Source organism: Crinia signifera, chromosome 3 (assembly GCF_055691185.1).
Source record: "Crinia signifera chromosome 3, ASM5569118v1, whole genome shotgun sequence".
Taxonomy (NCBI): Eukaryota; Metazoa; Chordata; class Amphibia; order Anura; family Myobatrachidae; genus Crinia; species Crinia signifera.
In genome coordinates this window covers 72,176,566-72,202,514 of record NC_139219.1, presented here as the reverse complement: position 1 = coordinate 72,202,514, position 25,949 = coordinate 72,176,566, and the positions used below count along the sequence as shown (strand labels likewise).

The 25,949-nt window shown below is 47.5% G+C and overlaps 1 long non-coding RNA gene across 10 annotated transcripts in view; it reads right to left on the bottom strand.

Annotated features, from left to right (window-relative positions):
• Positions 1-25,949, bottom strand: part of LOC146063545 (uncharacterized) — a 760,354-nt gene that overhangs the window by 673,323 nt on the left and 61,082 nt on the right. For 8 of the 10 annotated variants that reach the window (XR_014471608.1, XR_014471609.1, XR_014471602.1 and 5 more), the window contains exon 2: positions 6,661-6,795. This is a non-coding gene — a long non-coding RNA (uncharacterized LOC146063545). Of the gene's footprint in view, positions 1-6,660; positions 6,796-13,397; positions 13,654-25,949 lie in introns of all 10 variants that reach the window. The other 2 variants (XR_014471607.1, XR_014471603.1) reach the window with 1 other exon arrangement.

Below are 25,949 nucleotides of genomic sequence, written 5' to 3'. Positions count from 1 at the left end.
GCTGCATTATTTTTACACTGCAATTTAGATTTCAGTTTCAACACACCCCACCCAAATGTAACTCTCTCTGCACATGTTACATCTGCCCCATCTGCAGTGCACATGGTTTTGCCCATTTTGAGAACAAATTTGTGATCAGATCTGAATATGGACCCATGTGTACAGGGAATTAGATTTCATGTGAGACGCACTTGGAATAAAGCACAAAAAAATAATGTGTGTTTCAAAGGGAAAAACACATGAAAACTCTGAGCTCTACTGACAGATAAATAATGTTTTGATATGGTGGAAAAATCAAGAAAGCTAAATGATAAAGAATGGTCTGTAATATCACAACCAATATAGGTGGTAAGTGCTGTAAACCAGGGCTGCAGCCCGTAAAAGTCAAAGAGGCAGTCCCGGGGGGAGGAAACACCTCCCAATAGGACTGCCTTGGGTGACTGGCAGGTCAGACTTCCAGTCACAGTGAAGCCAGTGCAGTCTGATGGACTGCATCTGGCTTCACGAACTAACTATTATAAGTACTATATTATTATTTTATATATTATTTTAGTTTGCAGCTGATCTCCGCAGTCACTATTCCTTTACCCACTGTGATCTGACAAAGCAGTGTCATTTTATGATTTGTACTCACTGATAAATTATTTTATTATTGTATAGTATTGAGCTTTCAATCTCTATTCCCAGAGAATCATGCAGTGTGTATCTCAGGCTCACCTAGAGCTAGAAGAGCATTAAGGCCCCCATACATTAGTCCGACTTGTCCTAAGGACAAGTCGGACCTGATTCCCCCCTGCAGCTCCCCGGGAGGGGGACACACGATTTGGCACTTGATGTGCCAAGTTTTGCAAATGATACATCGCATGCGATGTATCATTTGCAACTCCAGGGGAGCTGCAATGTGAAGGGAGCAGGGGGCAGGGGGACATTGAGGCGGCTGGGGGGACGGACGCTGCGGGGGACACAGCTGCGGCAATTACTTACAGCTGAGCCGGGCAGGGGGAGCCGGGAGCTGTCTGTACCGAAGAAAAAAAAAAGCCCATACAATGAATGGGCAGCCTGTGATTGGCTGCTAAAGCGCTCTCTCAGCCAATTGCTGACTGGCTGAGAGAGCGCTCAGCCAATCACAGGCTGCCCATTCATTGTATGGGCTTTTTTTTTCCTTCCGTACTGACAGCTCCCGCCGGCTCTATGCCGCCTGTGTCCCCCGCAGCGTCCCCAGCCCCCCCTGCTCCCTCTACCGCCGCGCCGCCCCACTAGGTCCCAAGTCTGGTGGTCGGACGTGCAGCAGGTCCGACCACCCGACGCAGATCCGATGCGCACGGGACCGCGCATCGGATCTGAGGGGACATCAAAACTAGCCGATTTTGGTCCGATTTCGGCCAGATCCGACTGATCTGGCTGAAATCTGACCAAAATCGGCTAGTGTATGGGGGCCTTTACACTACACAAAAAGCCTAAACATTATTGGCCTTTGTACAGGTTCAGATTGGCCCACATGTGTTCATACATACCTCCCAACTGTCCCGTTTTTCGCGGGACCATCCCTTTTTTAGTACGGTGTCGCATACCACCTGAGGGAGCAGTGTCCTGCGGTAGGGGTGGGGGCAGTTGGGAGTCCCCACTTTCATCCACCACTCTGCTCCGCAGAGCAACGGGTAATAGATGCTGTGCTCATGCGCACAGATTCAGAGGGGCTGGTACAAAAATGATGTCACCAGGAATGCGTGGCTCATGGGAGTATCATTCCCACTAAACCATGCCCCTTTTATAAAGGCCATGCCTCCTTGTTGGGAGCACGCTGTTTTGTGGGAGGTATGGTTCATGTGTGGTCTCCGCTAGACCCCGCTGTCTAGATGCTTGGCTTGTTTCAGTAGAGACTACACCTCTCTAATAGCTGGCTACACAATTTCCAGTGGCTTTCCCCCGCACCCTTTATGCATGAGCTCTGCATTCCCTGGTAGATCCTGCCAGTGGGAGGGAGGGGGGGTGGAGCGGGAGCCATGCACTTCCTCATCTGCACAGGCAGGATGACGGTGGGAATCATTAATGACCAGTGCTATTTTTCAGCAGGCTCCAGCAGGAACTGAGGGCCTTATTCTAGTTCACTCTTTCTGACAAAATCCTTCTTAGATAGACAAAACCATGTGCACTGCAGGGGGGCAGATTTAAAATGTGCAGAGAGAATTAGATTTGGGTGAGTTATATTGCTTCTGTGCAGGGTAAATACTGGCTGCTTTATTTTTACAGTGCAATATAGATCTCACTTTGAAGAAAAACCCCACCCAAATCTAATTCTCTCTGCACAAGTACCACCTGCCCCACCTGCAGTGCACATGGTTTTGTCCATCTAAGAAGGATTTTGTCAGAAAGAGTGAACTAGAATAAGGGCCTCAGTTCCTGCTGGAGCCTGCTGAAAAATAGCACTGTTAACGACCCACGGGAGGGCACATGCATGTCAATATTTAGCGTACACACTGAACAATATTTTAAACATCACTCAGAAGGGGGAAATGAGCAATATTGTTTAAAACATTGCTTAGTCAGTATGGGGCTTTAGTATTGGGTTTGCTATTTTACTATTTAAAAATGACAATCTAGTGAAAAGTGCATACAGAAAATCTGTCATTATTACATGCATGTCTTCATTTCTCTGCGCTAACAGCTGTACTGCTATCCCACATCGTTCTAAATATGTTTCTATTTTATTAGTTACAGTGAAGCCCCCAAATCGGCTTCTAAATGCAGCTGAACAAATCATTTTCAGCAAACTCCAAAACACTTTAATCTGAAACCTAAGACTGAGACGGTTAAATCCTCTTCATTTTGCACATTATTTCTTGCACAAAACTATGGAATTCTAGAACTAAACAGGGATATCACTAGCTGATAATTCATTATCTAAGTCATTAGGACTTGATCAATGAAATAAAGCATCCACTTTTAAGATAGTGTCTGTTTGTGTTCAGGCCATTATTGCTGCGAATGGTTTTCTGAAGCCATGACCTAATGTGGATGATTGCCTGGAAGGCCGCCAGCTGGATAAATACATTTGCAGGTGCACCAGTGTTGGCTGCCAAAAAACTTTGGATCGCAAAGTATACTTCAAACCATTCCAGCAGCACAAAGAGTATGATCATTTAAAAGATGAATCCCATGTTGTACACTTTACTCTAGCTGACTCTCTGAACTCTGAAACATGCAATGTCAAATGTGATGTGGAAGTAAACCATCCACCTAATAAATCTGCAGCTACTGTACATGGAACAGTATTGTATGTTGTAATGTATGTGCATTATACATTCATAAGAGATTATATATACACCATAGGTCCTAATAAATCATTGCCTGTAGAACAGTTCCTAGACTAGGACATTATAGCACTCATCTAAGTTCAAACAATTGGGCCTAGCACTCATCTGTCTAGGAGTTGAAGTGAATTGCCATTCAGCGTTATCTGGTGTGTTGTAGACCACATGTCTCAGCATGACCAAGGTGCATATAGGAAGGTATGGCACACATGGAGACTTTGGTATGTAGGCATACAAAATATAGAAGCAGTCTTTGCTGGGACCACCAACTTACCAGTGGCTAAGCAAAGCCAAATGAAGGAAGCACGTTTTCCAAGACAGCTGCCATTCTTGCACAAAGAGCACAGTGAAACTGTTATGGAAAGCTGGCAGAGGTGCCAGAAACTGCCTAGGGGAGATGCTAACACTGGTTCAGGCCAGAGGTTCTAAGACTGGGGGCGACCATGTAGAAGTTCACAGACAGATCAAACAGAGGCCCTTATTCAGATCTGATCGCAGTCCAAATTTGTTCTCAAAATGGGCAAAACCATGTGTAATGCAGGGAGGGGGGGCAGATGTAACATGTGCATAGATAATTAGATTTGTGCAAGTTATTTTGTTTCTGTGTAGGGTAAATACTGGCTGCATTATTTTTATACTGCAATTTAGATTTTAGTTTCAACACACCCCAACCAAATTTACCTCTCTCGGCAGATGTTACATCTGCCCCACCTGCAGTGCACATGGTTTTGCCCATTTTGAGAACAAATTTGGGTACTCTTTACCTAGAACGGCGCCCATCGCGGGCATCGCATGCCATTATAATGCTTTTCATACCCCCACTATCCACGTCGGCGTGGAGTTGAGAATAGAACGTGTGGCGAGCGCAGCAAACCACCGAGCCCGAAGCATGGCGAGCCCCGCGAGGGGACGCGGATACCTGTGGCGCCCGCGAGGGGACTCGGATACCTGTTAATTGGGGGGGGCCATTTCACACTTGAGGGTGGCTATTTGGGCTCTGTGGGCCATTTAACATTGTTCCCTATGTAAAATCGGGTCAATTGGGCCATTTAACATTGTTCCCTATGTAAAATCGCGGTAATCGCGTCGGTCGCCGTTCTAGGTAAAGAGTACCCAAATTTGTACTTTGATCAGATCTGAATAAGGGCCGGAGTCTGGCAGGTAGACTGAAAATGCTAAGCGCATTAGCTTTACTAGTATTTCTGCATTGTCAGATGATGATGTCTGGCGATCACCAGACATTAATAACCAATTAAAGACTCCATCATGTGAAAAAAAAAGAGCCCCTACTGTTGTGGCTGGGAATCCATCTCATCGTCTACCTGTTTAATAGGAAACTGGCCTTGGCTATCTACTGCAGCAACTGTTTTTTTTTTTAAATTGGGTTTAATCCATCCTGGGTTTTTTATTAATTAATTAATCTTTGTTTTAGTGTGTCTGAGCTGGGAGCAAAGACCAGACAAGGTTGCATTGCATGGGGAGCAAATACAGTTCTTTATGTCGTATGTACGGTAAATCCTGGCTGCTTTTGCCTTAGTTGCCTGGGTGGCTTTATTTTCACACAGCAATTTAGATTTGTGCTATGACACACCCCCTCCAAAATCTAACTTTCTCTGCATGTTTTAGAACTCCTTGACCTGTAACATAATGGGCGGGATTCACTAATAATCCCCGGTGCACATCGCCGGCATTCGCATAGTTAATAATCGCATATGCAGTAACATATGCGATTATTAACGCAAAAGCGATGCCCAGCGATGTGCACCGGGTCCCCCCCTCCCTGACGGAACCCTTACACAGCTGTAAGGGCTCCGGTTCCTCCTCCCTGCACTCAGAAGTGGTGCAGGCAGGAGGAAATCACTGGTCCGGGCAGCACAGCAGGAGGCTGCCCGGACACAGGTGAGGGTGGTGCGGCGCAGATCGGCGCGGGGAGGCGGGGGACGCCAAGGGAAGCCCATAGGCTTCCATGGGGTTATGCCAAATAGGAACTGGCGTAACCCCACGCAGCGAAGCCCCAGCAATGGGGCTCTGCTGCAAATGAAAATGCCGTAAAACCCCCGAAAACAGGGGTTTTACGGCATTTTCAGCTTGCTGAATATCGCCCAATGTACTTTTGCCAATCCTCATTGAATCCAAAATTTTGCACGATTTTCACATCATCGATGTCCATTCAACACATCCCCTTACCATTGTACTCAGCCCAGCCAACTTTTTTTGGAGGAGACATCATATCCAGATCGTCATATGTCATATCCAGCTCGTCATATGTCATATCCAGCTCGTCATATCCAGCTCATCATATGTCATATCCAGATCATATTCAGGAGCCGTAATTTTGACTTGAACGGCCCCTCATACACAGATGTCGTCTAGTGTGTACACAGTGGCGGAACTCCCGGAGGCAATGGAGTCATCTGCCGCCGGGCGCCAGGCTTACAGGGGGGCACTGGCTCCATTGCCTCCGTTGTTCCGCTTATTGCCGCTGCCGCCTGCCGCACTTCAGCGGTGCAGCTGTTATGTACCAGCGCAGGTCAGTGGGCGGGCGCAGGCAGGCGCTCCGTATTCTTGTTACTAGTGGTGCGTCGTGCGGGCATACGGTCGCCCCCCCCCCCCCTCCTCCCCCGTAGCCATGTGCACAGCGCGACAGTGTCGCTGCTCCTCTCTGTCACCTAGCCAGGCGGCAGACAGTCCACTCCACACAGCCAGTGTGCGAGTGTTACTGCCACTGAAGAAGCAGACGGCAGCTGTCGTCTGAATGCAGCTGTCACCTGCAAGCCGGGACCTGGGAGGGAGATGCGGCAGCATTTGAGGGTAAGTCTCTCTCTCTCTTTTTTTTTTTTTTTTTTTAAGGGGGGGGGCAACTTTTATCTTGCCTCCGGGCGCATTGAATGAATTTACGCCACTGTGTGTACATATCTTTAGATGGGAGTCCAGAGACAGACACACCCACTGCACACCCCACTCCTTCCCCATGCTGTGTAACATGTTTTTTCCACAGAGCACAGCCACTTGCAATTTTTTCTTTACTCTTAATTATTTTGCGATCCAGCCTCCCTGAAAAATGTGCTTCTCTTCCCTTCCAGGGGACCCCGTTGAGTGTAAAAGGGGCCCTGCTCTTACAACCAAAGAGGCAAAACTGAAGCATTCTCAACTAGTCATAATGTTAGTGCGCTCTAGTGCATACAATCTATTTGGGCCAACAGGTAAGGGAAAATAAGCCTCTCATGAGAAAAGTGAAGTTCATTGTATGAATGCCTAAAAGGGTAACTAAACATATGCAGTATTGAAGTATTAAAATGTAGAATGCAGACAATGCACGCCAAAGCATGGTATTAAATAAACATCTCACCTTTGATGGCCAGGATTTCCAGCCATATACTTTATGCAATCAATCATTTTCTTAAGTGCCAAACCGTGATCAGTTTCACGCTGCTAGAACTGTCCCATAAGTGTGTCACCAGTTTTGTACACCACAAACTGATTCCTGTTAAGACATAAAATATATAAAAGAACGTTTAATGATTGGAAACATGAATACATGAAGTGGAGCCAAAAGTATAGTAGACTTATAGCTCCATAGTTATATCTATGTCTGTAGGTAAACCTATCTCATCGTAACAATCATGGGCTAAAAGGGATCTTTATAGAGATTTTATTTTTCAATTAAATAGATGCAACCCACCAGGCAGCAGCACAGAATAAAAGTTAATGTTATACAGCTTAAGCCAGATCTTACATGTAATAAAACAAGAGGAGATGCCCCAATTTTTCCTTCTTTGTTTGCAATAAGCATCAAACATGAAGCTCATTACTCGCAACATGCAAAGCTTCTTATTGCTCAGAAAATGTTACCAGATTTAGTGAACCTACACATTAAATCCAAAAACTATGACCGGGGTTCCCCCAAGTTTTCTTCTTTGTAAGTGTAACCCACCTGGCAGAACTTAAGTTGTCTCCATTTTGGCCGCAGGTAAGCAAATTCTGTTTACATGGGGCCTAATTATTATTATTATTGTTTATTTATATGGTGCCACAAGGGTTCACATACCTGTACATAAATGATCAAAAACAAGAAAATAACGAAATAACTTCACATCTCACTAGATCGCTTAGACATGCCCTTACATAGCTCCCTGTGTAGGGGTAATGCGATGGCGATGCGCGCACTCGCGCATCACTTTAGCCCTGGCGATTAATATCCAGCATGCTGGATAAACCTAGTTAATCGCCGGGGTCAGGGCCATTTATTTCAAATATTGAAATGTTTGACACAGCCATCTACAGTATTAAATATAGTGTTATAGTGTGTACACACGGTAAGTGATGCCTTCCAATGTTGACGATATAGTCAACATCGTGTCGGCATCGCATGCAGATCGCAAGCAGATCGCAAGGGTTTTAACCCTTATGATCTGCTTGCGATCCCGATGCGCGTTCAAGTATCGCAAGACAGATAGTCTAGGCTGCATTGTCTATATAGTGCAGATCTGCACTATATAGTCAAAATTGTGCCACTGCATTCATGCCATGCGATGCGAGTCCAGATATGATCTGATCGTATCGGGACTCGCATAGCACGGCATATATTTATACTGTGGGGTAGACGTATGAAGCAGTGATAAGTGATAAAGTGCCTAGTACTTTATCACCGGCTAATCAGCTCCTGAAGTTTAAGGCTTGGTTTAAAAAAGGGGACAGCTAGAAGCTGATTGGCACTGTATCACTTCTCCTCCCTTATCACCGCTTCATACATCTACCTTGCATATAGTATTCATTTAATAAAAAGACCTATGTGTACAAATAATATAATATCCAGGGTCTTCTACTGTTCCCCCAGACTCCTGGACCTGTTCCAATGTTCTGCAGAGTGGGAGTCTGTAGACTGCATTTGGAAACCTCCCTCTAGAAATGGTGCATTTGCCACTGAGTTTAGTCAAGTTTAATAAGTTTAGCAGGATTTAAACCTTATGACATTACTTATTCCTGACTCCCCAAAATTCTGTCTGGAAACCTAGAACAAATAAGAAGTGATAAAACTACAATGCTAGTGTACAGAGACCACTGGGACTTGCGGTAGTTGTACATCTGTGGCGCTGATACACTGTAAGTGGCTTGTCGCAGTGTCTGCGATTGTAACTAAGATGAAAAATAATAACAATGCTCCATAGTTTGTGCGCCAGGTTTTCCGATACAAAAAACATCTGCATCCATATGATGTGTTGTCTTTCTTAACTGTATTTATATCAATGTGGTAGTATGTTGATTGCTCACAAAAGACTCCTACAAGCTGCGGTAAACCTCTGATGTGTGTTATGACTGCACTAATGTATGGTGCAACAGAAGTCTGGATTCTGAAAATAGAAACCATCCAAGTTACAGATTTCCATTAACAATAAGGCGCCCAAGGGATTATATTGGTTGCCCTTTGTTGTTACCTTTACAATAATCTCCTAGAAATAATTCACGCGGACACCTTATCTAAAAATAAGACTCAGACAACCATGGCATAAGTTTAAAATGGTCAAGTTATTTATTTAGGTGGTATGACCCTTGTTAGTCTATCAAAGGGATGGCCAAGACAGCACTTGAGACCAGCACCAGTCAGAGGTGTATGTCAATGGCAGCGACTGCCTCGCTCCAATCTAACAAACACACCCCTTACGTAAGGTACAGCCTGCACCGTGACGGCTCCCCGCCCCCTCTAAGGTAAGGCGCGGACACCTCAAGGAAGTGCCCACCGTCCCCGCTCATTTCGGGACTCGCCCACCGTCCTGGCAAGGGGGGGGTAATACCGCACGGTGACCACCTGACACCTCACCCGACTGCTGGTCGAGAGCGCCTTCTCGCCACTGCCAAGGCTCCCCAGACCTAACAAGGTCGCCCGGGACCAGGCCCGCCACCCCTCAACTAGACCTAATGCCTTCCTATTGCCGAGTCACGCCAGAAAAGATGTCGCCCAGGAAAATTTCCATGCCCGCGTCAGACAGGTGGACCCCGTCTGACCTATAAAGGTGGGCCGACTCCCTAACTAACGTGGGGTGCCGCACTGCCCTACCCCCCATGGCGCTCACCCTCCTGGAAACCGCGTGGTTCACCTTTCGCCTTGCCCTATCTATGGCAACTGCATTCCTGCAGCCCCGCCACTGAAGCCGGGGGACGATATCAGACCACACTAACCGCACTCCTGGCCAAAGGGCCGCAATGCGCTCCAGGTCAGCCGTTATGCTACACATGAGTGAGAGCCCCGTATTTTTAACCAGGTCGTTGCCCCCTAGATGTATAATCAATGTGTTGGGGGGACCTGAACTGCGGGCCTTGGAAACCAGCAGGCTAAAAAGCCCACCCCACTGAAGTCCCCTAACCCCAAACCACTGCACTGATTCAGCTCGCAGCAAGCCTAAAGCTCTGGAGGCCATGGGATGCCTGGCCGCCCAAAAAATATATGAGTGGCCCACTACCCAAACTCTCCCCTGATGTGATGAGGAAAGGGAAAAGGCTGAAAGAGAAAAAACCTAACGTTAACATCAATATATTATACACTGTAACACAACCAGAATACAGTAAAACAGCCCAAGTGAAGGTGAAAAACTTAAAAAACCTCCGGTGAACTTTGGTGACAGCCGAATTGAATTAGTTCTATCTCGGAGGAAAAAGTAAAAAATTCACTCCACACCGTTGATTCCCGAACGCTAGCCGTTCCAGAACCGATTGTAAACTTACGTTTTTGGTCTGGCGCAACAGGCGCATTCTACAACTTATCTACTTTATCTAACTTATCTACTTTATCTAACTTATCTACTCTTATATATTTCCTATAAGCCGATGACTTCCACCTCCCTACCCTCTGTATGGCAGAGGGTGGAAGCCCCGCCGCTGCTGCGCATGTTGCGGCCCCTATGCGAAAGGAGTGTGTCCCATAATCCTGAGCCCTCAGGCCTATGCCGGTCAAGCACCGTCTAAACACAGCCCCGAACTGAAAACGGGTGAGGGGCACACCATCTGTGTGCACCAAAAACTGTATGGCTCCAACCGGCCTAAGAGACATGTAGTCCCTGCACAATGCTACAGGACAAATGGCTTGGTTCACACTGGATCGCAGGGTGGCCCAACTACCCTTTCCCAACTGGTCTGTTTTGGATCTCTGTATCCTGCACAGGACGTGGTCCTCATGGAGAACCACGTCCTCCGACCTGAGACCAGACTGGGCCTTCTTGCTCGCAGCTACCAGTTCCCCAATCCTGAATGCCCCGAAAAAGGCGAATGTAAAGGCCACCTTCAGGAGCGCAGCCTCGAAAGGGTTATCAGCCACCTTATCCAGATTTGCCACTAGCTCCCCCAGCATGCGCTCGTCTATAGGCCGCCGAGTGTCAGGAGGCACTGGCCGCTGCTTAGCCCAGCCCCTCAAAGCCTTACTTAATACAAAAGAGGCTGTGGGATCCTGCTCCCCTCTCAGCCTGCTGTGGAAAGCTATACCTGCCAAAGCCGCCGTCATAGCCGACTTTGATCTGCCTCTTACATAATGCCCCCATACGAATGCGAGTAACCGGTCCTCGACCGACTTACCGCTAGTGTCAGGCGCAGACTGAAAATCTTCCCAATCCCTCCAGGCCGCCTCGTAAGCCCTGCGGGTTGAGGGCGCCAGTGACAGCAGTGCCAAACCCTTCATGCCGATTCTATGATCTGCCATACAAGATTTGGACACCTAAGCCCCAGGGGTGACGCTCCAGGAGCAAGCTCCCGAAACTTTGTAAACTGAAACCTAGACAGGGCGTCAGCTATAGTGTTTTCTACGCCTGGGACATGTCTAGCCCTAAAATGTATATTGTACCTCAGACAATGAAGCACCAGGTAACGCAGCAACCTGAGGGCCTCAGGGGAAGCCGCCCTCTGATTGTTAATTGCGTGTACCACCCCCAAGTTGTCACACCAGAACACTATGTTCCGATTTGCCAATTCCGCTGCCCACAGCTGCACTGATACTATGATGGGGAACAGTTCCAGCAGCAAAAGATTGACCGTGAAACCCCTGTCAATCCAAGACTGTGGCCACCGTGAGACGCACCATTCCCCTTGGAAATAAGCCCCAAATCCCGTGGAGCCAGCAGCATCTGTGAAGAGCTGCAGTTCCTTGCTGGATTCGGGCTCCGTGGGCCATATAAGCTCCCTATTAAATTGCCCCAGGAATGTGGACCACACTTCCATGTCGTCTCGCATTTCCCGTGACAGCCTGACCGTGTGGTGGGGGTCCCGAACCCCCGCCGTGGCCCTCTCGAGCTTGCGGCAGAATACCCGCCCCATGGGAATGATGCGGCAAGCAAAATTAAAGGACCCCAGCAGGGACTGTAATAGTCTCAGCTGTATCCTCTTCTTCTGCAAGCACTCAATTATTAACCCTTGAAGCTTTGTCACCTTATCCTCGGGCAAGCGGCAGCAACCCGCAGCCGAGTCTATTTCTATGCCCAGGTAAGACAGGACCCTGGTGGGTCCCTCCGTCTTATCCGCAGCTATAGGGACCCCCAGCTCCTCTAGCAGGGAAACCGCCCGGGACAATATATGGGCGCACGTGCCGTCGTCTCCTGGTCCCACAAAGAGAAAGTCATCCAGGTAGTGGGCAACGCCCGCACAGCCTGTACTGCTCTGTATGCACCAGTGCAGGAACGTGCTGAATTTCTCGAAGTAAGAGCAGGAGACAGAACAGCCCATCGGTAAGCACTTGTCTATGTAACAGCCTCCATCTAGCCTAAAGCCCATGAACCTGAAGGACTTAGGGTGTAATGGGAGGAGCCTAAACGCGGATTCAATATCCAGTTTGGCCATAAGTGCTCCCTGGCCGAAACCCCGGACTATGCCCAGCACCTCGTCAAATAGCTGGTACTGCACACTACAGAACTCATCCGGGATGGCGTCATTTATAGACGCCCCGTGGGGGTGTGACAGGTGCTGAATCAACCTGTATTTACCCGGGGTCTTCTTAGGGACCACCCCGAGAGGGGAAAAACACATATCAGGGAGGGGGTTCCCTTGGAAGGGGCCCGCCATCCTGCCCAGGGCCACTTCAGCCTGGACCTTCTGGCGGACCACTTCTGGAAAATCCCTGGCCGACTTGAGGTTCCTAATGCAGGAAACTCTGATTCCGTCAGGGATGGGGAGGGGAAAACCAAAACTAAACCCGTCCAATAAAAACCTAGCGTCAGCCCTGTTAGGGTACGCCATCAACCTACGGGCCAGGGCATCTACCACAATTGGGGAAGGGGCCTTACTTTCCGCCAGTGCCGGCGTCCCCGTGATCCCCACCTTTGGCTGCTGACCTGCAGGATTTGGAGGGGTGCCCCGCCCCCCCGCAGTTACTGCAGTCGTGACGGAAGCGGCACTTGGCGCCCCTGTCACATTTGCCCTCATTGTACGCAAAGCACTTCCCTTTGCCGCCGGCTTTAGACCCGGGTTTGGCCGCGGGAAATGGCTTCCTACCCGATGTATCTGAGCTATGCTGCCCTTTGCCTATGACCTCGAGCCATATCTCCACGTGCTTGCAGCCCATGGGCATGACCCTTGACCCGGCGTGGGCGAGGCGGAACTTCTCGTCGTAGTTCCGCCACGCCAGCCCCTTATAATCTGTGTACGTCTCGTTCACAAGGAACAGGTAGCGTAAGACGTTCACGTGCTCCCCAGGCCTTGTGCTCAGGTAACAAGAGGAGAATATTAAAAAGCCCTTCAGCCAATTGTGGAAGCCTTTAAAGGCCGCCTCGCTACCACTTCCCGCTTTCTTGGCTGCCTCAAAGTCTTTTTTCATGTCGACTGTCAGTGTAAAGAAGTCGACAAACTTTCCCCTCTTTATTTTGTCCTTTACACCCTTACGCAGGCCCCTGGCCATGGCGGTGTTGGTGCAATGGACCATATTGCCCGCTGCGGCAGCTACTTCAGGATCCGCCTCTTTCCTAGCCCGCTTAGTGCCACCCACTTTTTTCGCAACCGCGCGTGCAACCATTTTAGCAAACTTGCGCGGGCGCTTGGGGGACCCAGACTCGTCACTACTGGCTGAGGAGTGAGAGGAAGAGGATGCACACTCTGAAGTATTGTCATTCTCACCATCTCCAGAAGCTTCGCCCTGGACCACGGGATCCGCCTGTGCCGTGGCCCCTGTCCCTGCGGAAGTGGATGCTTCTGCCCTTGACGTGGATGCAGGGGTCTCGGTCGACCTGGGGGCCGGAGCCAGGACCCTGGGTATGGCTGGAGCCGTCACCGGTGTTGGCGGTCTGGGTTCCGGGGCCCTCCTGGACCTTTCTGCGTCCTCTTCCTGGGACGATCCCCTGAACATGCCACTCCTGCCTCCGACAGAGGATACCTCGGGAGATAAAGGTGCAGTGTTAGGACCATATCCTGAGCCCGTCACCCTCACAGACCCTCCCGCTGCTGTACCAGAGCTCCCCAGGCCCCCAGTCGCATAAACCTGGTTGACCTGTTGAGCCTGGGCATACATGTTTGGGTGCGTGTAAGCCGCCCCCTGAAAAGCCTGCTGCGGCACCCCGGGGCCCTGCTGTTGTGGCGCACCAGCACCTTGCCATGCTCCCCCGAAATACCCCCCGGGAAACCCTCCACCTGCCCCTGCTGTTTGGGGAAAGTACGGGAAAGGGGGCTGCTGGGACCCTGTATAGGGCCCGTATTGTGGGTTGGGCATGGGGTACCCCGGGTAACCCCCCGTATTCGGACCGGGAAAAGCCCACTGCTGTTGCTGCTGCACGGGGGGCTGCATGTATGCGTGTTGACCCGTACCAAAACCCGAGTGGCCAAACCCCTGGTGTCCCCCCTGCCCCGCCGGGGCCCCGGCGAAGCCCTGAGAGGCCGCGGGTAAAGGCTGCTGGCCTTGATGCCATTGCTGCTGCGGGGCCTGCCAACCCTGGAAGGGGGGGGCACCGCCATCCATCCGGCCGCCGACGAAAGCGTCCCCACGGCCACCGTCCCAGCCCAGGGGGATGAGAGAGCCTCTCCCCGTGGCCAGTATGTTTGTCAGGGAAGCCAGAGGGCCCTGATCCGCACTGCGCTGCCCACTAGCATTCACCCGCAGGGGGCTCCATGTGGGGCCCCCTGTTATGACCTGCAGAGGACTCCCTGGACCCTGCACTAATGGGGTGCTAGCCCTGAGGGGCACCCCCCCATCTCCCCCGCTGAGTGACACCCTCCCAGCGCTCACCCCGCTGCCTGAGGCGCGCGGGGTACCCATAGGGGTCTGTCTACCCCGCACTGGCGTTGAAACGCCAGCAGATGGCGCCAGAGCACTGTCCCCAGCAGCGCTACTCACTGCTGGGTGCTCACCATGTGCTGCTGGCGCAGCGCGCTCCCCGCTCCCAGCAGAGCCCTGCTGAGCTGGGGAGACGCTTCCCTGCGGTGGGGACCCCTGTCCCCCAGAGGTAGAACGCGCAGGAGACGGCGCGCTCACCCGCGATGACGCGGTTGCGGCCGTCCTGCTGCCTCCTCTGCCTCCCCCGCGCGCTGGTACAGTCACCAGCGGGCGGGCTGCGTCTGCCAACCACCTAGGTGGTGGGGCAGATCTCTTGGGGCGGCCGGACATACTTGCAGCTGCGCGAGCGAAAACAGGCCTAAAAACAAGTTAAAATGTACTTAGCTTCGCGTGCTGCACTGTGTGAAATCCGGATTCCAAGAGGAAGTTCCTCCCCCAAGCTGGACCCTATATACCCCCCTTAAGCTACCTCCCCTCTGGGTGCTGATTGGCCCATAAGCACCACATGCTAACCTGTCTAAGAATTACACACAGCTCTGATGCTGCATGTGTATCTGCGTTTAACCCCTAAATCCCCGGGCTCTTAATTGCACTCTGGCTTATGCAGCCTTCGTTTTGCCTAGTCAGCCCCATGCCAGACATGCTGTATGTATGCTGGGCACATCTCAGACATACACGGCTTCATTCAGAGTTACACTTAAGTGTTAACAATTGTTTTCACTTTCAATGACCAGAAATAAATGGGGATGTTTTTAGGTCATTCATAATTAATACTTTACTGTTGTACTTGTGTGTGTATTTGAAATGTTTTTACAAGATACATTTAACTTAAAGATTGTAAGCTTATTAACAGGGCATTCCTACCATTTTGACTGTCTGTAACTAACTACCCAGTTTTATTATGCGGCGGAACTCAGGTATCCAGGAGTCCAAGTATGCGGCGGCACTCAGGTAAATGAAGGACACAGACTGTCCGTGTCCTTCATTTACCTGAGTGCTGCTGAATCCTGCATCTCTCTCTCTCTCTCATATATATACATACACATATATATATATATATATATATATATATATATATATATAGTTGTTACAGTATTGGGGGAACAAGTACCATTTCATAGTTTATTTGGCAGTGTGCGGCAGTTGAGAGATCACACACGGGTCAGTGGCTTTGGTGCAACTGTCCTCAGACAGTTTTATGGTGCAGAAACATAAAATAATGAACAAAATAAACTCCCTGCCATCCGGCGCTAACTACAGTATACACAAGATACTTCCAACTCACTACAAAAACTATACAAGCCATCTTTACCAAGCACAGCTCCTTGGATTTGCGAGCAGATTTCTCTCACAGAGACCCCATAGTTTTTCCATCCCAAGTAGTGTAAGACATACTTGCTTGGTGGGAGTTTCCAGAAAATTGGGTCCTCCCGACTGCCAGAAAGGGGGCCATGTCCCACACATTGCTGCCAGTCTCCCACAACTCCCCTCTTTGGGGGGTTCGTGGGGATCAATTGAAGCAAACTGCATCACCGTAGCCCCACCCCCCACTGTGCAATGCCTGTAATACCGTCATTGCGCCTACTTTTACGCTTTCCTGTCCGGGAGAGGGCATCCAGCTCCAAGAAGTGAGGGGTGAAAGAGGCGGGGTGAGGCTTATGAAGTAAGCATAGTATTTGGTAGCATGGCCAGTGCTATCACATCATTGTGGCCATGCTCCAAATACAATGCTTTCTACATAAGCCCAGCCCATTTTATGTCACCACAGTCTACTGCGAATGCGCATGTCTCGTCATCATAACCGTACTGCTACTGCATATACATTCAGTCTCTCTGGGAACAGTTCAACACCCTCAGAACAAATATGTTTTATGAAGTTTGTTGCCAGGGTCACTTTGTGTCATTTGCAATGCGATTCAATTGTTTGTTTTTGGGGGCACCTATTACTATTCAGTTGTTGCTCTGATCTGGCATCCATTATTTTTTAAGTGCTCAGATAGACCAGGGTTAGCCAAATATATCGATTGTGCCCGAATTGTAAAACAATTGAATTGCAGCCTTTGGGTGTCTAAATAACCAACCCATTAGTAAGAGCAGCTTCATTAAAGAAGTGAAGTATACACTTTGCATCTAAAATTATATATGGACTTGGAGAAAGAAGGCACGACTAATACTCCTGGCTTCGTAGTACAGCCGGCTTCCAAGTGCTGGAAATCACAGCCAGATGAGTTAAATGATCTGTACTGGAAATCTGAAGCCAACTAATCTCAGACACACAATCCTATTCCTTCCAAAACAGGGTGAGGTTTATGCTTCATACAAAACATTTTGTATGCAATCATTTACCTCTACTCTTTTACTAGTGAATACTACAAACATTTACAAACAAACATTATGCTCCCATCAGCCACCTTACTCTAGGAGACAGGAATCCCCACAGCTCATTGGATTTTCCATATGAGAAGAGCCAAGAAACTGCAAGCAGTAGGCAGGCCACACCGTGTGTAGGCAACCTCTTGGTTTCAATGTAACTCACTGCAATGCGTGCGGCATGCTAGATTGACATGCATCAGGTTGACTCGAGAATACCATCATTGTTGCAAAGTCGACATGCTCAGTTAGTCGACAGTGACCATGTGATGTCCACAATTATGTTTTGTTGACATGATAGAATGTCGACCTAATTCCTCCGGTGGCCCAGTGGTCACTTACCTGTTCCCAGTAGCAGAGGTGTCTGCAGCATTGTCTTCTGATCCTGGCAGTAATGTTTGCAGTACTTCTGTTCTGACGCAGACTGTGAGGAATGGAGGTTCAAGTATTTCTAACCCTAAATCGCGACCCCCCTCCCAATCCTGCAGACTAACAAAAACCTTTCTAGCAGCACCTAACAGTGAGGGTAGGCCTGCAATGACCCTATTCAATGTGCATTGCATCATTAATCTCCCAGAAGAGCCCCCCAAAATGTGGGACTCCCCAGACATTTCAGGAGAGTTTGCAGACATTCCAGCAAGGAAGACAAACCACTAATTACAGCAGAAGCCACAACCAGAGACTGAGGTAAGATAGAGTGCAGGTAATGCGCGATGCCACACTACGGTCTACTCTTTCACAGACATACATTATGTGAACATCGCCAGTGTCTGATTTGCAACTTTAATGGTCTCGAGCATTTCAGATAAGGGATACTCAACCTGTATGTGTGATTATATAGTGCATAGGGGGAGGGGCCCTTGACTGCACACCCTGGACACGTGAGGTGCTACCTGCTGAGACTTGTGGTGCAGCAAGCAGGAGGAGGAGATTGGGGGTGCACACTAAATATAAATGCTAAACCTATTAATATCATTGCTGTATTGCATTTCCGGAGTACACGGAGGAAGCCCACGCAAGCACGGGGAGAATATACAAACTCCGCACAGTTAGGGCCATGGTTGGAAACTAACCCATGACCTCAGTGCTGTGAGGTAGTAATGCTAATAACCATTACACCATCTGTACTGCCTCATATTAATAGGTTTAGCATTTATATTTAGTGTGCACCTGCAATCTCCTCCTCCTGCTATGTGTGAGTATACCCTGCACAGTTGCAAAAACCACAATAAAGCTGGGAGGCACCCCTTGTATCCCCAACTCCTGGAGCCCAAAGGCCCAATGGAAAGGTTATTTAGCTCGGTACTTATGTATTATCTGGGCTCCCATGTTAAATGCACCCCATTTTTTCATACCCCTACTATCCAACTACGCATGGAGTTGTTTTTATATAGTGTGGCGAGCGCAGCGATCCACCGTGCCCGACGCGTGGCGAGCGCAGCGAGCCCCGCGAGGGGAAGCGGTCTCATAAGAAAAACGGGAGCCCAGATATTACATAAGTACCTATAGCTCTTTCCCTAAAGAGAACCTTAGGAGACTGGAGGAGAGTTCGGCCCATAATGGCCTACACCCAAACCGCACAAAAACATGATACAAACCAAAAAAACACATAAAACGTTGTGGGGAAGGTGCTACAAGGCACAATAAATAAATAAATCTCATTTAAAGCTTCTTAGCCTAATGTTACGTTATATAAGAAAATATACTGTTAGCAAATGTTTTCAAGTATTTTGACCCATCATGAGATAAAGTCATTATTAAACAGCATTGCTGTGTATTTAACAATGTTGGATACTCTGTAAATGTCTTCATTTTTAGAAAAATAAATCTTAATAGTGGTCATATGTACAGTTCTGTTCCCAGAATGGTCTAAACAATGAAAAAGCATATAAATACAGGCAGTGACTGGAACACTGGAATACTGTAGATCTATTGATGTATGACACCTTTTTGTTAGCTGAAACTTTTCTTTTTTTAAACAAATCTGTGAACCTAGAAATATCTGATGTTAAACAATGTCAGCATCATTCCCTCGCCCCAGCTGCATCCTATCATCTGCTCACATCTTGATTATTCTGGCATCTTTTACTGCTTTGGATAGAAATTAGTGTGCGGAAAAAAAAGTGGTTTGAGTCCAGTAGTTTAGAAACATCTGCCAAAATGTGTAAACAGTAAGAGACGTTCTGGACCAATGTAGCTTTAATACTGATAAAGCTCTGTATAAAATGTTACTGCTACTCTGCGCTTCTACTGATCACATCTGTAAAGGGGCAAGTTTGCAAACTACATTTCAGTTAAAAATGTGCATCTCTAGTGAGAACATTTTTTAAAAATAAAAAAAATAAGGGGGTGATTCATACCCGCTCACCGCGGGACGAATTTGCTCCCCTGTATAATGGTGCAGGATTGCACATGCGTGATTATGCGCATGTGAAAACTCCCGGATCAAACGCCTTCGACAAATTCCACGCTCCAGAGTGGGAGGAATGGGGGCGGGTATGCGTCAGAAGCAAGGGAACGCCCTGGATTTTGTGGGCATGCCCATAAAAATGCTGGGCGTAGCCCTGCACACGCCATCTCTGGCCATGTTAAAAGTCAATTTAGACTGACTTTGATCAGCGAATGGGGGGAAATTTTTTTGAAGGTCGGCGTGCGGCCGCATGCAATTGGATGTGTATTCGAACATACACAGCCTAGCGAACAGGTCTAAACCAGGCCCTATATCTTGAACAGTACCGGTTGTCCACAATTCATAAATTCCATTAGATTGGTAAATTAAAAGACAAAAATCATTTGTACAAATTTTTTTTAACGGTCCCTCAATGTCGAGGGGTAGAAATGAAAAATCCATACAAAATCTTATACCATTTGGCCAGTGTATGCTAAATCCCTGGCCTAGCATAAGGCTGAAATATGAGAGGGGCCTGTTCATCAAACTAGGCCATCAAACTAGGCCAAACAGTCAGGTGCTGTATCATGGAACAGTAGTGTCTCCCTATGACCTGATGTCTGCACCTGAGACGCGTTCAAAACGACATCAACCCCGGCACGATTTTAGTGTTAAGAGCAGCTAAAACAATAACAGAGAGGGAGTGGTGTTTCAGCTTCTCAATGAGTGTCATCCAGATTCTGATGGATCTGCTACTTTATATACAAAGTACCTACGCTCTGTACATTGCGCATGAGCATGGCCTGTTCTGCACATGTGCAAACGGGTCCTGCAATGTTTGGTGAGCAAGTACAGCTTTCATTTCCCAAAACAGAAGCAGGTCACCACCATTTAGGGGGAGGAAAGAGGTCACAAGCCACCCAATGGTGAGTAAGTGATCCAATGCTGCGTCCAAGGATGCAGGTCAGATCACTACTGTAGCAGGAGGTGTCTACTTGTAACAGATGCTGTATTACAACTCCAACCACATATGAATTAGCCCCAATGTTATATTAGCATTGCATCATGCCTGGCTTAAGCAAATGGTTCATGCATGTTGTTGATAATGCATAGTCTGAAACCAGTAAAAAAATGGAAACAAAATAATGTTACATTAGGTGTCCACTTCATGGTTTGTTAGTACTGTGCCTCTGAGCAGGGTCTGGGGTAGCGGTGAGCGATGGGAGAATCCCCACCAGCCACAACAGGGCCCCGCTCCCCTGGACCTCGTTCCCTGCCGCACTGACGGCTGGTTCAGACCGTCCGACCTCCGAATCTGATCCAATGCGCACTGGACCGCGCACTGGTCAGATCAGATGTCATAGACTATGCAATTTGGACTATTTCACCCAATTTCTCAGCCCAATCCTCCAGAATCGGGCCCAAATCACGTAGTGTATGGGGGCTTTAACTGAGAGATGTTTGTAGAAGGTTGTAGATATGTGCATACCCAAGATTTGTTCTGTACACAAACAGATCTGTGTCTTTGATGATGGTCTTAATACACCCTAAGCTGCAGCATGATTGGAATGTTGTGGCCATTTGCAGGCAGGTAAAGGGTTGACATTTTTTGACTGGCTCCTTTGGCATGAAAACAGAGGTCGCACTGAGGAGCCTGATGGTTACTTAGATTATCAACGTACAGGATAAGACGCAGCAGTGCATCAGAAAAGATGGCAGTAGGCATCTATTTACACAACACAGCTCCTTTAACATTAGCATACAGCAGGCGCATCCAAGGTTGCAGTTGCTGTAAGACATGTGTCCATCAGGCCTGAAGATGTGGCAAGGCCACAGTGACACAACACAATTCTCTGTGAATCACATCATTACTCCCCCTCTTCCTGCTCATTTCACTAGGATTATGGTTGTCCATCAGGGCAGGGCTGTCTTTTCGTATGGGCTTAATGGGCACTTGCCCAGGGGCCCCAGGTGTATAAGGGCCCTTTGCTGATAGCTGAGGATCCCCTTTTTCCATGGATACTAGAATTTTGAAAATCGGCCCTGGGGAACTGGAGATATTCAACTTCAAAGCAGCAGTCCACATCTGACCTGTTAATTGCAATTCCCAGTCATATTTCTCAGGTTCTCTCTGACTTAGAGTTTTTCTGAGAGTATATTCCAAAAGCTGGGACTCTCCCCTTTCTGTCGACACTAGCGGCTTGTCTCTATCATGCCCAGAACCAGCAGCCGGTCCCTGCTCCAGCTCCAAACGTCTGGTGTACAGTTTTATATTTTTGTCAATGGATTGCTCTGGCTCCTGATCTCTGATCCCCAAGTTCCCAGCACCTCCTGAAAGTTGGGACTCTAGGTTTTTATAATATTGAATGCTAAGAAATCTATTTCCAGATAATGGCGATATCTGCAGTCAAACAAGCTTCCCTTCCACGGGAAAATTACGAATATTAAGCCCACTCCATTATCCAACCCTCCCCTGCGTATAAAACACCCCCTACCTCCCTGGAAGTCATTTACAAGGGACCCTTCATTCTGATTAGTGCCCCCCTTCCACACGTTAGTGTTCTCCCTCCCACCACCTGTGCAGTAAAGGAGTAATTAGCAGAAGTTACTGCTCCAGGTCCTACATGTTGAGTGGAAGATAGAGCACCCTCTGCCACCCATGGGACATCAAAGCTGCTGCTGATAGCACCCCCCACCTCTAGGAGGGGAGAATGGGTAAGGGCCCCAGGGAATTGCTTTGCCCACGGGCCCACACTGCTCTTAAGAAGGCCCTGCGTCAGGGCACAGTCTATTGATGGTTGATTGGTTTTACAACCGTCAGCAGGAAACCATAGATGGTTCCTCCGCCAATAGACCTATGTGCAGCATCAGACCTCCTACCATTATTAGTGAAACCAGTAACTGCAAACCACCGATGGTTGCAAAACATCGATTGCAAACTGCCACCTCTATCTAACACCTTCCCAAGAATCCTGGCGTCCCCTGGGCATTCTGGGAAAGTAGGCAGATATGTTTACAGTTCCTGTGTGTCAGCTTGTGAAAAAAAACAAAAAAACAATGTGATACAGTACATATCCTGAGAAACATTCCCAGGAAAGGCAATACATGACCTTACTATAGCAACTTTCATGACTTCACAAGTACAGAATAAAAAAACCCACTAGTCACATCCTTTTCATAGCTTGATTTTTACAAGCTGTTGAAACTGAGCGAAATATGTGCAAAAAGCAAAAGTGTAATCTGAGATATAAAAGAAGAAAAAAACCAACGTGGAGGCCATTCAATCATCTCCCATCCCAGGGACTTTGCTTAATGACTTATGCATCATTTTTCTTTCTTTTCTGCTTTATTTTCTGGAGTTTCCAAGATATACTGCAATATATAGTATTTCACTGCCAAATGTCATGTTTGGAAGCTTGGGAGTAATTCTTTTATAAGTTCTTTGTTGAGATGGTCGTACAGGTTAATAAATAAGAATAGATAATGGACAGTGTACGGTAGTAAATTACACTGCAAGATCACTCCAAGGCCAATTTTGCCAGAGCCTTCTGAGTGTGGAGAGAGGGGCGCCCACCTGGAGTCTACAAACGGTCCCCATCCTCTGTTAAAAAATACCCCTGACACCACTACTATCTGAAAGCAGACAGATCTCTGCAAATGCTCACCTCTGAATAGAGCACCCTTCCACCACCACGCCTATAATACACCCATTCTGTGTAGATCTGCTTTAGATCCTTAACTCTGAATTGGCCTAAGGTGCTTTAAGTTGTGTATGCTCACGCCATGCCAGACAGTACTAATGTACTGACACTACTGGCTGGGGCGGATTTAGGGAGGAGGGCGCCCCTAGGCACAACAATAATGTTTACTAAGTAGGACAGTTTATAGGGGCAGTATCTGCATGTCCTATCCATTTACACTCTATTTAAGATGGAATACGGTACAGTACAGTGGATATTTTGCAGTTATTGGTACATTTTGGGCTGACAGTACTATTATAGGCATCCAAGTGCCGCCCCCAAACATGTGCCGCCCCTAGGCCGGTGCCTCACGTGCCTAATGGGAAATTCGGCTCTGACTACTGGATGTATTGCTGGACAGCATGCCAGTAAGTGACCAGTGCTGGCCATGCAATCACTATCGATAGGCTGTACTGTGCATGGCTCTTTTCTACCCTGCACAGCACTAACCGCTGCAATCTATATTGTAGCATTGAACCCGGCAGAGAAGGAGCCAGGCACACATTGCAGAGAGTGCTAGGTGATAGGCACATACATACCGTGGGCTGATGATAAAGTGATGAGATATGTCAGATAATCCCCTTACAAGACTTTGGATGAAAATTAATAGGATGAGAGATTCACAAAGTGAGAGAGTTTGTAAAAAATTTTAAAGTGGCAATCATTTACACTGCAAAATCAGTATGATTTTGCAGTGTAAATGATTGCAGCTTAAAAAAAAAAAAAAAACCTGGAGATTTCTTACCAAATCTCTCACTTTCTAAATTTCTCATCCTATTACATTCCACCCTTTGTGTTTTAAATTAAGATTAAGGTAAACCTGGGTATTCAATTAGCCACGAAACATGATCGTTTACCGCAATTTCATTTATTGCAGATATCGCTCCCACAATTTGAGATATCCAACTCCAAATGCACGAAAATTGGGCCCGATGCTCAGAGCAGACATAATGACATTATGGGTGTGATGTTCTAACATCCGCCACCTCGCTCCACCTCCATACTAATCATATATGCACTAACATATTCAATTATTATCGCAATATTTTGTTTAGAGCAACCGCCCAGAGTCTATTAACCAGGTGTTTGACAGTGTACGAATAGTGCAATGTTCTATTGAAATTGGAAATGTTCGGAGGTATGGGAGCACGGGTGTGGATTGTTAGGTCGACAGTCAATAGGTCAACCAATAATGGTCAACAGGCAGAATATAAAAACACATAAAAAAGATCAACGTGCGTTAGGTCGACACAAACAATATGTTAACATGGAAAGGTCGACATGAGTTAATTTTATTGCGCCAATGTCGACATATACACTGTATTAGTGTATCGTATTGCTCGCTGTGCTCGTCTCACTATTCTATTCTCCCTCTTTGCCCCAAAAAAAGTCTTTAAAAAAAACCTCATGTCGACCTTTTTCCATGTCAATCTGTTCACCAAGTCGACCTAATGCATGTCAACCTTTTTCACATGTCGACCTTTTGACTATCAACCTAGCACACCTTAACTTTGACAATAGTCCAAAAAAGAAGGGATTTCATCACCTCTTATACCACATTCATGTACCTACCATGAGAACTACTGTAGTTGCGATCCCCTTGTCATCCAGAAACTTACTTTATTTTAAAAAACATATGTAATGTAATTTGAAACCATTGCTAGGCAGATCTATGTCAGGTCAGCCACACATCCAATCCCCTGCAGCCACACACTGCATAGAACTGATCAGGTGCAATGGTTTATACTGATAATTAGGAGTAGCTTCCTATAGTTTATATGAATATGCAAACTTCGTACACAGGAGCAAATAGCGCCATGTGTAAGGTGAACCATAGCTGCCTACCCTCCTGCATTCTACAGGAGACTCCCTGAAATAGCAGCAATCTCCCTCTCTCCCTCATTAGTCTAGCAATCCCCCTCATTTCACCGAGCCCACATTACACCGTTACATTTTTTTGGGAAAAAGGAATGAGAGGTAGATACATTTACATTGAATCATCAGCACCATTTCCCAGCACTTTACCAGGTATAGTATCTCTTACTGACTGCTTTATGGCTCATCTACATTTGTATATAAAAGTAATTTTAAAAGATTCTTCTCAGATGTAGCAGTACACCCCCACGCTTCTAGGTACCACGTGCACAATCTCTCCATACATGGAACTAGACACGCCCTTAGGGTGGAGCATAACATCCCCCCTCAATGGGGCGATGTGCAAAATTCTACCACCAACTATAATCTCCCTGAAACTAGTTTTCAAAAGTAGGCAAGTACGAGGTGAACAGTATGACTGCAACGTGAACGGCCCTGTAACACTAGAGAGTTATTGTATTGTGACTGGGCAGGAAGGAACTAGAGATCAGTAAGAATACAGGAAAACGGTGCCAAGGGGGAAGTATATAGATTCCCTGGGCCCAGGTCAGTTTGGGGGGGCTAGGTGAGAGTCTCAAATGCTCACTGCATGCACTGCTACTTTGTGACAGCACACATACAGTATCAGAGAAACATGGCCATACACCCACAGTTAGTCACAGCCACTTGAGCTTCCTGGCCCTTTCAAGGTTTGGGGTCCCTGCTTGTACAAGTAATGCCAAAGCCATGAGTACTATGGAGTTGATTTTGCTGTTATAACATTGTCCACTGTTCTGGGAAGGGTTTCTGCTATAATATGGAATATGGCTCTTCGGAGTTTGTATCCAGTCAGTTAGGCTTTGCTCAATTGCAATTCATTCCAATAAGGTTTAATAGCCAGGGCTCTGTGTAGGCCACTCAAAATATCCCACACCAACTTCAGCCAACCATTTGAAAGAAATTTTGAAAGACATGTCTTTGGGGGCATTGTCCAATTGAAGCAGGGAAGCGCTTTTTTCACAAAATGTTTCCACAACTCCTTAGAATGT